Consider the following 13387-nt stretch of genomic DNA (forward strand, 5'->3'; position numbering starts at 1 on the left):
GAAGGCATCTGCCTGTACTTCTCAAATAGACCCCTGGTGTCTCCGTCAGACAAAGGATCTGGAACAGGGGTCTCCAACCTTTGCCATTTTAAGACTGGTGGCCTTCAACTTCCAGAATTCCTCATCCAGCAAAGCTGGCTGAGGAATTCTGGGAGTTGAAGTCCACAAGCCTTAAAGCTGGCTGAGGAATTCTGGGAGTTGAAGTCCACAAGCCTTAAAGCTGGCTGAGGAATTCTGGAAGTTGAAGTCCACAAGCCTTAAAGCTGGCTGAGGAATTCTGGGAGTTGAAGTCCACAAGCCTTAAAGCCGGCTGAGGAATTCTGGGAGTTGAAGTCCACCAGTCTTCAAGCCGGCTGAGGAATTCTGGGAGTTGAAGTCCACCAGTCTTAAAGCCGGCTGAGGAATTCTGGGAGTTGAAGCCCACCAGTCTTCAAGCCGGCTGAGGAATTCTGGGAGTTGAAGTCCACCAGTCTTCAAGCCGGCTGAGGAATTCTGGGAGTTGAAGTCCAAGCCTTAAAAGCCGGCTGAGGAATTCTGGGAGTTGAAGTCCACCAGTCTTCAAGCCGGCTGAGGAATTCTGGGAGTTGAAGCCCACCAGTCTTCAAGCCGGCTGAGGAATTCTGGGAGTGGAAGTCCACCAGTCTTAAAGCTGGCTGAGGAATTCTGGGAGTTGAAGTCCACCAGTCTTAAAGCTGGCTGAGGAATTCTGGGAGTGGAAGCCCACCAGTCTTAAAATTGCCAAGGTTGGAGACCCTTGATCTGGAAAGTTGGAAGGAGTAGACCCAAGCAGATCAAAATCACAAAGGGGTTCAGCCCTGGGGATGAAGGAGGAAGCCCTGGGACATCCACAGGGGTGGGCAAAAAAGTCAAGATGGCGGCTGCAAGCACACCTCTTCTATGAGCCATGTATATACAGTTAGTCCTCGATTTACAATGGTCCATTTATTGACCGGGACAAGGGGAAAAAGTAAATTAGGACCTTTTTTCTCACTCATGACCATAGCAGCATCCGTGGGGGTCACATGATCAGAATTCAGAGGCTTGGCAACTGGCATGTACTTACGACAGTTGCAATGTTCCGGGGTCACATGATCCCCTTTTGCGACCTTCAGACCAGCAAAGTCAAGAGGGAAACCAGATTCACTTGTCTGAAATGGTCTAGGATCTCCTTCTTGAGCAGCGAGGCTGGACTAGAAGACCTCCAAAGTCCCTTCCAGCTCCATTCTGATTCTAGGATTTGATTCTAGCATCCTGGAGATATGGATAGTGTGCACAAAACCTCTTTTCCCCTCCAACCAGTCTGTGATGACCCAAAGGGCCGTGGCACAAAGGCAACACAGTCAAATAAGCAAGAAGAGTCCCTTTATTATCTCCAACTGTGCCCCCAATGTCCAGGTTACCTTTGGCTGGAGAAAAACTCTCCCAGGAACAGACTTTAACTGGAGAAAATTCAGTCCAAAACATGAGCAACACAAACTGTAACTTCAAGTCCAAACAAGCCAAACTGAAGTAATTAGTTTGGCAGGGCAAGAGCAAGAATTTCAGACTTAAAGGCATGGCAAAACACACACCGTTGGGAAGATGCCAGGAACACAGATAAACCACGATGATACAAGATCAATTCATGATTTGCTCCCAAAAGCTTGCTGTACGCAGCTTCCCTTTTTAAACACTGTGTTCCCAGCTGCAGCTAATGAGGGAATCAGGGCCCTTTTCTCCCCGTAAGCCACGCAACCCACATTGCTCCCTTCTCCATTCCTCCCTGCATGCCCTAGGATGAAGAGGGGTGCGCCTGGGTCTTCGTCTAAATTCCCTCTCCCTTGTTCTACCTCTTTCCTGCTCTGCCCAGCCAGACTTTGGCCTTCCCCAGTTTCTTCCACAGCCAACGGAGCCACACTCCCACTCCCTGTCAGTTCTTCAGCTTCCTCCTCCGAGTCAGTTTCCCACAGGGGAATCTCTGTTCAACCTGGACTGCATTATTATTATTATGATTTGCATTCCACAAGGACCACCAATTCACATTTGTTGCATTAATCCTTCCATTTCCCCTTCCACAGGTTGCATGTGGTGAGGGTGTTTGTGCCCCACATCCAGATGGAGATGTGAGAAGAAGTGTGCACCATGATTGTCAGGACCAGGCTACACTTAAGTGCTAAATTGTGAGTCCTTCTCAGCTCTCTGTCTGCAATCAGTTGCCTTTCTCCCAGGTCCGTTTTTCCAAATGGAGTCCAGTTGTCAGGGTTCCGATGACTGCCCTCATTAAATCATGAGCCTCAATCCAAGCTTCAAAAGAATCCATAAGATTTATTTGGAGCAACATGTCCGGCACTAACCCGTATGAGGCATGTAATTTACTATCACCTATGACCCTGTTTTCCCCCACCCCACTGGATGTGTCATAAATCAGATTCTCCAACGAAACACATTCACTGGGCTGGGTGTCATCAATCACATTCTCCAATTAAGGGTCTTCATGGGCAGAAGATCCAGTAGGCTAGGCTACAACATCCACAAGATAAGTGTGGAATGTGCTTCTGGCCTTCATCTGCCTCACTGCTCTCTCAGGCCGTCCCCACCCTCCTTCTTATGGCAACTCGGAAACAGGCATAGGAATGATTTATGAGTTGACACCAGTTCTCAAAAAAAAAAGGCCAGAGTCATTTCTATGCAAGTTGACGCCGTGCAGTTGTTGTTGTTGTTTTCTGGAAGGACTCTTTTGTCATTTAGCTTCTTCGGCAAGCATTTTGAACGGATTGATATCTTCATCGATGTGAACTTCAAAACAGAGGGCAGTTTTTCCAACTTTGTGCTAGGAGTCATCGATAATTCTTTTGGCACCTGCCATAGCGAGTTCAAAATTGCAAGGATAGTCAGCTCTTCTCGGTAAGTCCCGACATAATTTTCAATCATCAGCTAGAATCTAACTCTTCACAGGTAGAGCCAGTTTGTTCTAGTGGTTAACACACTAGTCCAGAAAGCAGGCAGCTGGGAGTTCTAGTCCTGCCTTAGGCATGAAAGCCAGTTGGATGGTTTTGGGCCAATCACCAGGACATGATGAGGTCTAGTCCCATTTTTGGCATGAAAGCCAGCTGGGTGACTTTGGGCCAATCACCAGAAGATGATGAGTTCTAGTCCCACTTAAGGCATGAAATTTGGTTGGGGGACATTGAGCCAATCACCAGGAGATGTGGAATTCTAGTCCCACCTTAGACATGAAAGCCAGCAGGGTGACTTTGTACCAATCACCAGGAGATGCGGAGTTCCAGTCCTGCCTATGGCTATGTGATTTTGGGCCAGAATTCAGAGGCTTGGCAACTGGCATGTACTTACGACAGTTGCAATGTTCCGGGGTCACATGATCCCCTTTTGCGACCTTCGGACCAGCAAAGTCAAGAGGGAAACCAGATTCATTTGTCTGAAATGGTCTAGGATCTCCTGCTTGAGCAGGGAGGCTGGACTAGAAGACCTCCAAAGTCCCTTCCAGCTCCATTCTGATTCTAGGATTTGATTCTAGCATCCTGGAGATATGGATAGTGTGCACAAAACCTCTTTTCCCCTCCAACCAGTCTGTGATGACCCAAAGGGCCGTGGCACAAAGGCAACACAGTCAAATAAGCAATAAGAGTTCCTTTATTATCTCCAACTGTGCCCCCAATGCCCAGGTTACCTTCGGCTGGAGAAAAACTCTCCCAGGAACAGCCTTTAACTGGAGAAAATTCAGTCCAAAACATGAGCAACACAAACTGTAACTTCAAGTCCAAACAAGCCAAACTTGGCAGGGCAAGAGCAAGAATTTCAGACTTAAAGGCACGGCAAAACACACACAGTTGGGAAGATGCCAGGAACACAGATAAACCACGATGATACAAGATAAATTCATGATTTGCTCCCAACAGCTTGCTGCACGCAGCTTCCCTTTTTAAACACTGTGTTCCCAGCTGCAGCTAATGAGGGAATCAGGGCCCTTTTCTCCCCCGTAAGCCACGCAACCCACATTGCTCCCTTCTCCATTCCTCCCTGCATGCCCTAGGATGAAGAGGGGGTGGGCCTGGGTCTTTGTCTAAATTCCCTCTCCCTTGTTCTACCTCTTCCCTGCTCTGCCCAGCCGGACTTTGGCCTTCCCCAGTTTCTTCCACAGCCAACGGAGCCACACTCCCACTCCCTGTCAGCTCTTCAGCTTCCTCCTCCGAGTCAGTTTCCCACAGGGGAATCTCTGTTCAACCTGGACTGCATTATTATTATTATCATTTGCATTTGTTGCATTAATCCTTCCCGCTTCCTTTCAGCTCTGCGAAACGCTGCAGCGGCTCCTGCAAATCATAAAGTTCGATTATCTCTACACGATGGATGGTGAGTTCTTGACAATGGAAGAAGATGTTTGTGGATCAGGGTTGTGGGGGGTCCTCGGTGCTGCCCAGTGGTGCAATTCAACTGGTGTAACAACCGGTTTGGTGAGTGCAAGCGCGCACAGCATTTCAAAAAGCCCATTTTCAGAGAGCTACTTACCTTCTCCTGCAGTCCCGGTGAGTCAAACAGCCGAGGCGCTCTGCCACGCAAATCAGCTGTGCTCAAAAACAAGGAAATAAAAGCCCAGGAAAGGGCAGAGAATGGGTGGATGGGGCCAAATGATCACCGGAACTACCAGTTCACCCGAACCAGTCTGAACCAGTAGAATCCCATCCCTGGTGCAACCCGAGCTTGATTGTTTTCATGCAGACATTTCATGACCCAACTAGGTAATGACATCAGTGCCAGAATGGAGGAGAATTTACATAGTGGTTGTGGTGGTGGTGGAGGAGGAGGAGGAGGAAGAGGAGGAGGAGGAGGAGGAGGAGGAGGAGGAAGAGGAGGAGGGGAACTGTGTTCTGACCTAGGCTTCCTTAGAAAGCATAAAACACAATCTTAGTTCCGGCAAAATCTCTTTTATTTCCACGGCTGTGAATTATATTCATTCCCAGCCTGCCGGGCTTCACAAACCGTCTTTCAGGAGAGTGTTCATAAACACCCACCTTATCGCACTTGGGATGCGGCCAGAGAACTAAGTGCCAGGTGCAGGGCAAGGCCAAACTCAATATAGAGGCAAACAGAACTTTTCAAAAGCTTGGATCGACCAGATGAACTAGTTGCTTCCTGCAAAGGCTCACCTCCCGTCTGCTCCTCTTTGATGTCTTTATGGGAAGGGCCAATCGTCTCTGAGGTGGGTCCTTACTCCTGAGCCAACCCTGCTTTCTCAATTGTTCTTGACTTCTGGTAGCCCTGCACATGCGCAGGCTGGGAACCGGTTCCAGAAACTCCCCCGCTTCACTGCTGTCTGCGTCTGAAGGCATCTGCTGACTGTCAGCCTGTCCTGGCCCCATCTCTGCCTCTGATGCAGAGCCCTCATCCGAGCCTTCCTCAGCCTCCCAAGACTGGCCCGGGTTCCTCCCCAACTTCCTCGCTACTGCCTGACTCTGCTACCAGTTCCGTCAGCTGCCAGTGGGCCACAACAAACTGTGAGGTCCTTGGTGCTCTCTGAGCTTGGTTTTGTTTTCATGCAGACATTTCATGACCTAACTAGGTAACATCATCAATGCTAGAAGGAGGAGGGATTGCTCACTGTTTGTATACAAATGGCTTGGCCTACCAATGTCCTCCCCTCTGTGGGAGCCTAAAGAAGTCGACGATGATCCCATCTCTTTGTTACACCTGTGATTAAAACGAGGTGGAGCTTTGCACGGTGACAGCCTCTCCCTCCGTCTTGAAGGCACTCCTCCCACCGAAGGGGGTGAAACTCACAATTGTGACTCTCCCCCTTCGCGTACACACCATAGTTGTGTTGAAAGGGCACAAACCCCATTCCTTATTCCCCTTGTGGGTCTTTTTGGCCAGATTGGCATCTGATTGGGTTGGAATCATAAATAAGATGAAGAAAAGAGGATTTTAAGACGAAAGTTGCCTCCAGAAGTTGTCGGGGCTCCATCCCTGGAGGTTTTTAAGAAGTGATTTGGCAGTCACTTGTCCTGGAATAGTATAGGGCCTCCTGCAAGAGTAGGGGGTTGGACTAGAAGACCTCCAAGATCCCTTCCAACTGTGTTATTCCGTTAGTCTGTTGTTTTCTGTTATTCTGACATTCCTTTATTTATTATTCTGCTATTCTGACATTCTGTCTTTCCGTCTTTCTGTTATTCTGTTTCAAAAATTAGCAAATGTCCAGAACCTAATCAAAGGAGCTAGCAGGATAGAGGCCATTTGCTAATTCTGTGTGTGTGTGGGTGCATGTGTCTGTGTGTCTGTGTGTCTGTGTGTGTCTGTGTCTGTGTGTCTGTCTGTCTGTCTGTCTGTCTCTCTCTCTCTCTCTCTCTCTCAAACACACACACACACTTAAAAAGTTTTGCATAATGTGCAGTTTGCTTTGCTACGTATCTCCCTGATCAAAATTACTCAGCTCCCTTGCACAACAGTTTGCGAAGAATTTTCTGATTATTTGTCACACATATGTATCATGCAGTCCAGTCCACATCTGGATTTTTAATGACACACCTGTGTTTACCCTGCAGTGTTTTATCACATGGGCACCTCAGCCTCCATCCAATACCAGCTGGCCAGCAAACCGTTGATCACCCCGTCTTACTACGTCTTCAAAATGCATGTAAGCAGCAGGCCAAGGAGGTGTTCTGACCAAGGCTTCCTGAGACTGTAATTAAGCACACGCTTAACCCAAACAACTCTTGTTTTATTTCAATGCTGGGAATTATGTGCATTCCCAGCCTGTAATGAGTCCCAAATAGTCCCTCAAGATAAGCACCTACCTTTCTCTCCTTTGAATGGCTGCCAACAACTAAAGTGCCAAATTAACTGTAAAAAAAACACAACCGAAGTACAAAGTCCACACAGAGCTTCAAGGCTTAATCCAAATAGTACGAATGACTTTGCTTCCTGCAAAGGTTTCTCTACCTTTGCCTGTCCATTATACCTTAGGGGAGGAGCAAACACCTCCCAGCCTTACTCCTGAGTCGCCCCTTTTGTTTCATCTGCTCTCGCCTTCTGGCAGCTCTGCACACACACACACATGCATTGGGAACAGGGTCCCCTTCTTCCTCTGCCTCCCTGCTGCCAGACTCCAGAGGCTCCAGAGGCAGCACCCCACTCCCAGATGGTTCTGGCCCCATCTCTGCATTGGATGCAGGACCCTCCTCTGAGTCCCCTCCAGACTCCCGCACTGGTCCCCATTCTTCCCCACTGTCCGATTCCGCTGCTGTCTGCACCGGCTGCCGGCAAACCACAACAGGAGGCATGGACAATTCTAGCCAGCTTCCCCTAACCATGTGACCTGGGGATAGAGTGGACTACACCACCATCCTCTCCAGCCACGATTGTCAGTCTGGTGAGATGGCGGCTGACCAGAGGTGGGCTGCTACCAGGTTCACCCCAGTTTGGGTGAACCGATAGCTAATTTTATCATTTTTAAATTACCGGTTCAGTGAACCAACAAATCCTATCTCTGGCTGGCCCTGCCTACCCTGCCCTGCCCTTCCCAGGAGTCCCCAGGTGGCCCATTTTGGATGCCAGGTAAGTACAAGGTCCGTGCAGAGACTCAGGGAGGGTGAAAAATGGGCCTCCCATTTTTCCCTTGATTTTTCCCTTGATTTTTCCCTTGATTGGCAATCTCTATTCACTGGATGCAATACTGTTGAAGACCATTACAACATATTTTTACTTGAAGTCAAAAGAGTCATCAAACTATATGTACCAACAACAACTCCCAAAACAAAACAAAAAGCAGATTACCCATATCAATAAGGAAACTTCAATCCAAAAAGAGATCACTCTGGCGGAAAAACAAATCTGGTCACGTTGCCAATTTCAAAAACCGATACAAAAATTTATGCCACCAGATAAAGACCGAATGCACCAATTATCACATTAAACAAGAGGAAAACCTTCTAAGCACCAATTCCACCCGTGCTTTTTACAATTTTGTAAACAACAAACTAAAAGACTCAAGGTCCATCCCTCCCTTGATAGGACCTGATGGTAAAGACTGCAACGACGACACCATTAAAGCCAACATCTTTAACACATTCTTGGCTCAGTATTTGTAAACAGCAATGGATCATGCCCAGTATTTCCTAGCCGTACCACAGATAACAACAATGATCTAATACATATCGATTTCACAGAAGACAATGTTGAAAAAGCACTACGCAACCTAAAACCATCTCTATCTATTGGACCGGATGGAATATGTGCCTACTTCTTAAGAAAGCTATCCACTGCCATAGCCAAACCTCTAAGCATAATCTTTGAAAAATCTTTCAGAACCAGCTCCTTGCCTAACCTATGGTCACAAGCCACAGTCATCCCCATCTTCAAAAAGGAGACCCAAGCCTAGTTGAAAATTACAGGCCAATCTCCTTATGCTGCGTCACCTGTAAAGTCATGGAATCAATTATTAACCAATCCATCATCCTTCACTTAGAGACAAATAACCTACTCTCCAATAAACAATTTGGTTTCAGAAAAAAACTATCCTGTAATCTGCAACTCTTACACTGCAAAAACATATGGACGACACAACTCGACCAGGGCAAAGCAATAGACGCAATCTACATAGACTTCTATAAAGCCTTTGATTCAGTGGTACACGACAAACTACTCCTAAAAATAAAATCCTATGGTATCTCTGGACAACTGAATAACTGGATAGAAGCATTCCTGTCAAACAGACAACAAATGGTCAAAATTGGGAGCATCCTATCAAATTCTGTACCTGTCAACAGTGGTGTCCCCAAGGGTTCTAGGACCAACTCTCTTCATACTCTACATAAATGACCTCTGTGATCATATTAAGAGCAACTGCGTTCTCTTCATTGATGATGTAAAGCTGTTCAATACCACAGACAATACTGCTACCCTACAAAAAGATCTTGACTATGTATCAGAGTGGTCAAACAAATGGCAACTTCAAATCTCAACAAATAAATGCTCTGTCTTACATATTGGCAAAAAAATCAGAAAATAAAATACAAGCTGAATAGTCAAGATCTTGTTGATGACTCAAGCTCTGTAAAGGACCTTGGAATACTCACCTCTAATGATCTAAGTGCTAGAGCCCACTGCAACTACATAGCCAAAAAGGCATTAAGAGTTGTTAACCTAATCCTACGTAGCTTTTTCTCTGGTAATATCACACTACTAACCAGAGCATACAAAACATTTGCTAGACCAATACTCGAATACAGTTCATCAGTCTGGAACCCACACTACGTATCTGATATTAGCACAATTGAGAAAGTCCAGAAATATTTCACAAGAAGAGTTCTCCACTCCTCTACTCGTTGTAGAATACCTTATGCCACCAGACTTGAAATTCTAGAACTTGAAAACCTTGAATTACGCCGTCTTCGGTCTGACTTAAGCATGGTATATAAAATCATACATTGCAATGTCCTACCTGTCAATGAATACTTCAGCTTCAACCATAACAACACAAGAGCACACAATAGATACAAACTCAAAGTAAACCGCACCAAACTTGATTGCAGGAAATACGACTTCAGCAATAGAGTGGTCAATGTCTGGAATACTCTACCCGACTCTGTAGTTTCTTCCCCAAACCCCAAAAACTTTAACCTTAGACTGTCTACTATTGACCTCACCCCTTTCCTAAGAGGTCTGTAGGGGGCGTGCATAAGCGCACCAACGTGCCTACCGTCCCTGTCCTATTGTTTCTCTTATTCTTTTATTTTTCTTATATGTACCCATTTCATGTATTCACAACTATGTATACATTTATACTTATTATCTTGTAAACAATTGGCAAATCAAATAAATAAATAAATAAAATAAATAAAATAAAAATGGGCCTCCCGGAGGCTCCGAAGGCTGGAAATGGGCCCGTTTCTGGCCTCCGGAGGGCCGCTGGAGCCTAGGGAAGATTGTTTTTCCCCTCCAGGAGGCTCGTGGAAAGCCCCTGGAGCCCAGGGAGGGTGAAAAATGGGCCTCCCAGAGGCTCCCGAAGGCCGGAAATGGGCCCGTTTCTGGCCTCCGGAGGGCCGCTGGAGCCTAGGGAAGATTGTTTTTCCCCTCCAGGAGGCTCGTGGAAAGCCTCCGGAGCCCAGGGAGGGTGAAAAATGGGCCTCCCCAAAGTTCCAGAAGGCTAGAAATGGGCCACAATTGCCAGTCTGGCGACAATTGTGCCTTAGGCCAGCTCAGTGAGACAGCACCCGATTCGTCTGAAATTCTACTCTCTCCAATCTCTGGATCCCAAATCCTTTGAAATCTGTTTTGCAAATATCACCTGGCCGAGTGCCTCGAAAATGGCTTAAATTGAGGCGGTGTAACATCTCGGTTATTTGAGGACACAAAAATCTCCTCCCTTGTAAAAACCCTGATGGCTCTTCCCTCAAGCAGGCCTCCCAGATACTATTCTGAAGCTGTGGTCCAAAAGCACTGGAGACCCCATTTTGGGGGGGGATGGTTGGATTTTCCTAGCACCCCAAAAGAGATCCTCCTACTTCAATCTGGCCCACTCTATAGGAAATGTGGGGGTGACAGTTGACCCCTCCATCATAATTCTAGCCTATCGAAGAGAAGGACCAGGGGAGACACGATAGCAGTCTTCCAATATTTGACGGTTTGCCTCAGAGTTTAATTTAGTTTACTTTACTTGATTGTCACTGCACCTCGTACAATGAAATCAAACACCATCTTCAGTGCACACCAGGACCAGGACCCTGAAAATAAACACAAACACACATCCTTCGCCCTCCACACATTGAACCGAAAACCCCTGACACCACACCCAATACTGCACTATATAGCAGAATTCAAAAGAGCTACCGCCCTGGGATAGAAGCTGTTTTTCAGCCTATTTGTCCTTGTTTTTATTATTATCCTGTACCGTCTGCCAGATGGTAATAGTTCAAATAAAGGGGGTGCCCAGGATGAGATGGATCTTTGAGAATGTTTTGAACTTTCTTAAGGCAGCGGGAGCTATGAAGCTCTTCCAAAGAGGGGAGAGGGCAACCCATGATCCTCTGGGCAATGACATTCACCCTCTGGAGTGCTTTCCTATCTGCCCCTGTGCAATTGGCAAACCATACAGAGGTGCAGTAAGTTAAGATGCTCTCTATGGTGCAGCGGTAGAAGGTCACCAGCAGTTTTCCATTCAGTTGTTTTCTGAGAAGCCTCAGGTAGTATAATCTCTGCTGGGCCCTTTTGACCAGGGCTGCAATGTGAGCCCCCCAGGTCAGGTCCTCTTTTAGGGTAACCCCCAGAAACTTAAAACTGGCCACTTGCTCCATTCGGTCTCCCTTGATAAGCAAGGGCTGGATGTCTGATCTGTTCCTTCTATAGTGCACTATAAGCTCCATTGGTGTTGAGGACCAAGTTATTGTCTCCACACCACGAAAACAACTGGTCCACCTCATCTCGGTAGGCAGACTCATCCCCCACCCCCCGGAGATGAGTCCCACCACTGTTGTATCATCTGCAAATTTAGCAAGAGTATTACTAGCGTGAGCGGGAATGCAGTCGTGCACATAAAGAGTATAGAGTAAGGGACTCAACACGCGACCCTGTGGTGTACCAGTGTTAAGAATAAGGGCTGAAGGAGTATGATTACCTAATCTGACCCTCTGTGAGTGGCAAATCAGGAAATCCATAATCCAAAGGCAGATTGAATTAGAAAGGCCAAGGTCCAGAAGTTTAGACACTAGTCTATGTGAAGAGGGAGTCAACCTATTCTCCAAAGCAGGGGTCTCCAACCTTGGCAACTTTAAGCCTGGAGGACTTCAACTCCCAGAATGCCCCAGCCAGCTTTGCTGGCTGGGGTATTCTGGGAGTTGAAGTCCTCCAGGCTTAAAGTTGCCAAGGTTGGAGACCCCTGTTCCAAAGAACCTGAGGACAGGGCAGGAAGTAATGGATGGAAACTTTTCTGACAGTGAGAACAATAAATCAGTGGAACTGGTCGCCTCCAAAAGTCGTGGGTTCTCCAGCACTGGATGCCTTCAAGAAAAGTCTGGGTTTTGCCCAGAATGGTGTAACGTCTCCTTTTTGAGCCAGGGATTGGACCAGAAGACTTCCAATGCCCCTTCCAAATCTGTTATTCTATTATTCCACTATCAAGGAGACAATCAACCTAGAACTTAGGAGGAATGTCCTGATAATAAGAACAATTAACCAGGATAATGGTTTGCCTCCAGAATTTGTGGGTGATCCATCACTGGAGGCCTTCAAGGAGAGACTGGACAACCGCCATTTATCTGGAAAGTTGTAGGGTCTCCTGTTTGAGCCAGGGGTTGGACTAGAAGACCTTTAAAGTCTCTTCCAGCCTTACATTTCTATGGCATGTCATTACTACAACAGTACTAGTAGCGAGCTATGTTTGCCATGACTCCATGGGGTGAGATTTTACCGGTTCGGACCGGTTCTATAGAACTGGTTGTTATGATTCTGCGCAGTTCAGAGAAACGGCAAATCGTGGCCCTGGCTGGCCTCTCCCCTCCCAGTCAGTCCTTATCTGACTCATGTGCAACATTGTGTGTGCATGCCCAACATCACTGACTGTGTTCTTCCCTGCCCAGTCACTCCTTAAGGTATTTCTTTGTTTTTTCCCCTCCCGCCAACCAGCTTTTCCTATGATCAGCTGAGCCAGGATTCTCCTCACTTATTACTGCTTCACCCAGGAGGCTCCCCTGAGGCCCAGAAGGCCCCAAAACAGAGCGCATGCTCTGTTTTTTTTCCTTCTTGCACCCCAGGAAAGCCTTCTCAGAGCAAAATCGCCCCCTGGAGGCTTCCCTGAAGCCCAGAAGGCCCAAAAATGGGGTGAGGGTGCTGCCAAAAAAGAAGCCACACCCACCCGGTCACATGGCCGTGCCCACCTAGCCATGCCCACCTAGACACACCCACAGAATTGGTTGTTACAAAATTTGAATCCCGCCTTTGCATGACTCCCTTCAGCCATGCTTCTTCCCTCTTCTCTTTTCAGATGATTGTTCGGACCAAAAACCACTTCTTGACCGTTCCTTTCAGTCCGTCTCCCATCCCACTCCCCTCCCTGAGGGACAACGCCGTCAGCCTGGGCCTCACTCAGGACAGCCTAAATGTGATTTTGGGAGTCCTCCTCCAGATCCCAAAACAAGAGTTGATCTGCACCAAGGAAGTGGTGAGTAGGGATTGCGAGTAGGGTGTAGGGAGGAAAATTGGTTTGGGGCTCCTGGCAACTCAACCGGAAGGACTCCAGGAGGCCACTTCTGAACCTCCTACTTGGCACGCACTGCTTCAAACGTTCACCTGCATCTAGGTAAGCTGTGAGCAGGACCCAGTTGGGTTGTCCTGGGTGTGAAAGAGCCCAGCCTCAGCCCATGTGGCTGCACACAGCCAACGCAGTGGCCAAGAAAGCCAA

At 47.4% G+C, this 13387-nt stretch overlaps 1 long non-coding RNA gene across 1 annotated transcript; it reads left to right on the forward strand.

Annotated features, from left to right (window-relative positions):
* Positions 1-4285: 4285 nt before the first annotated feature.
* Positions 4286-13054, forward strand: LOC148131052 (uncharacterized). The gene is made up of 3 exons (XR_015748314.1): positions 4286-4350; positions 6537-6628; positions 12971-13054. It is a non-coding gene; the product is annotated as an uncharacterized LOC148131052 (long non-coding RNA).
* Positions 13055-13387: the final 333 nt, after the last annotated feature.

Source organism: Notechis scutatus, chromosome 3 (assembly GCF_049901735.1).
Source record: "Notechis scutatus isolate UNSWTSFEM ecotype Mainland chromosome 3, rNotScu1.2, whole genome shotgun sequence".
Classification (NCBI taxonomy): Eukaryota; Metazoa; Chordata; class Lepidosauria; order Squamata; family Elapidae; genus Notechis; species Notechis scutatus.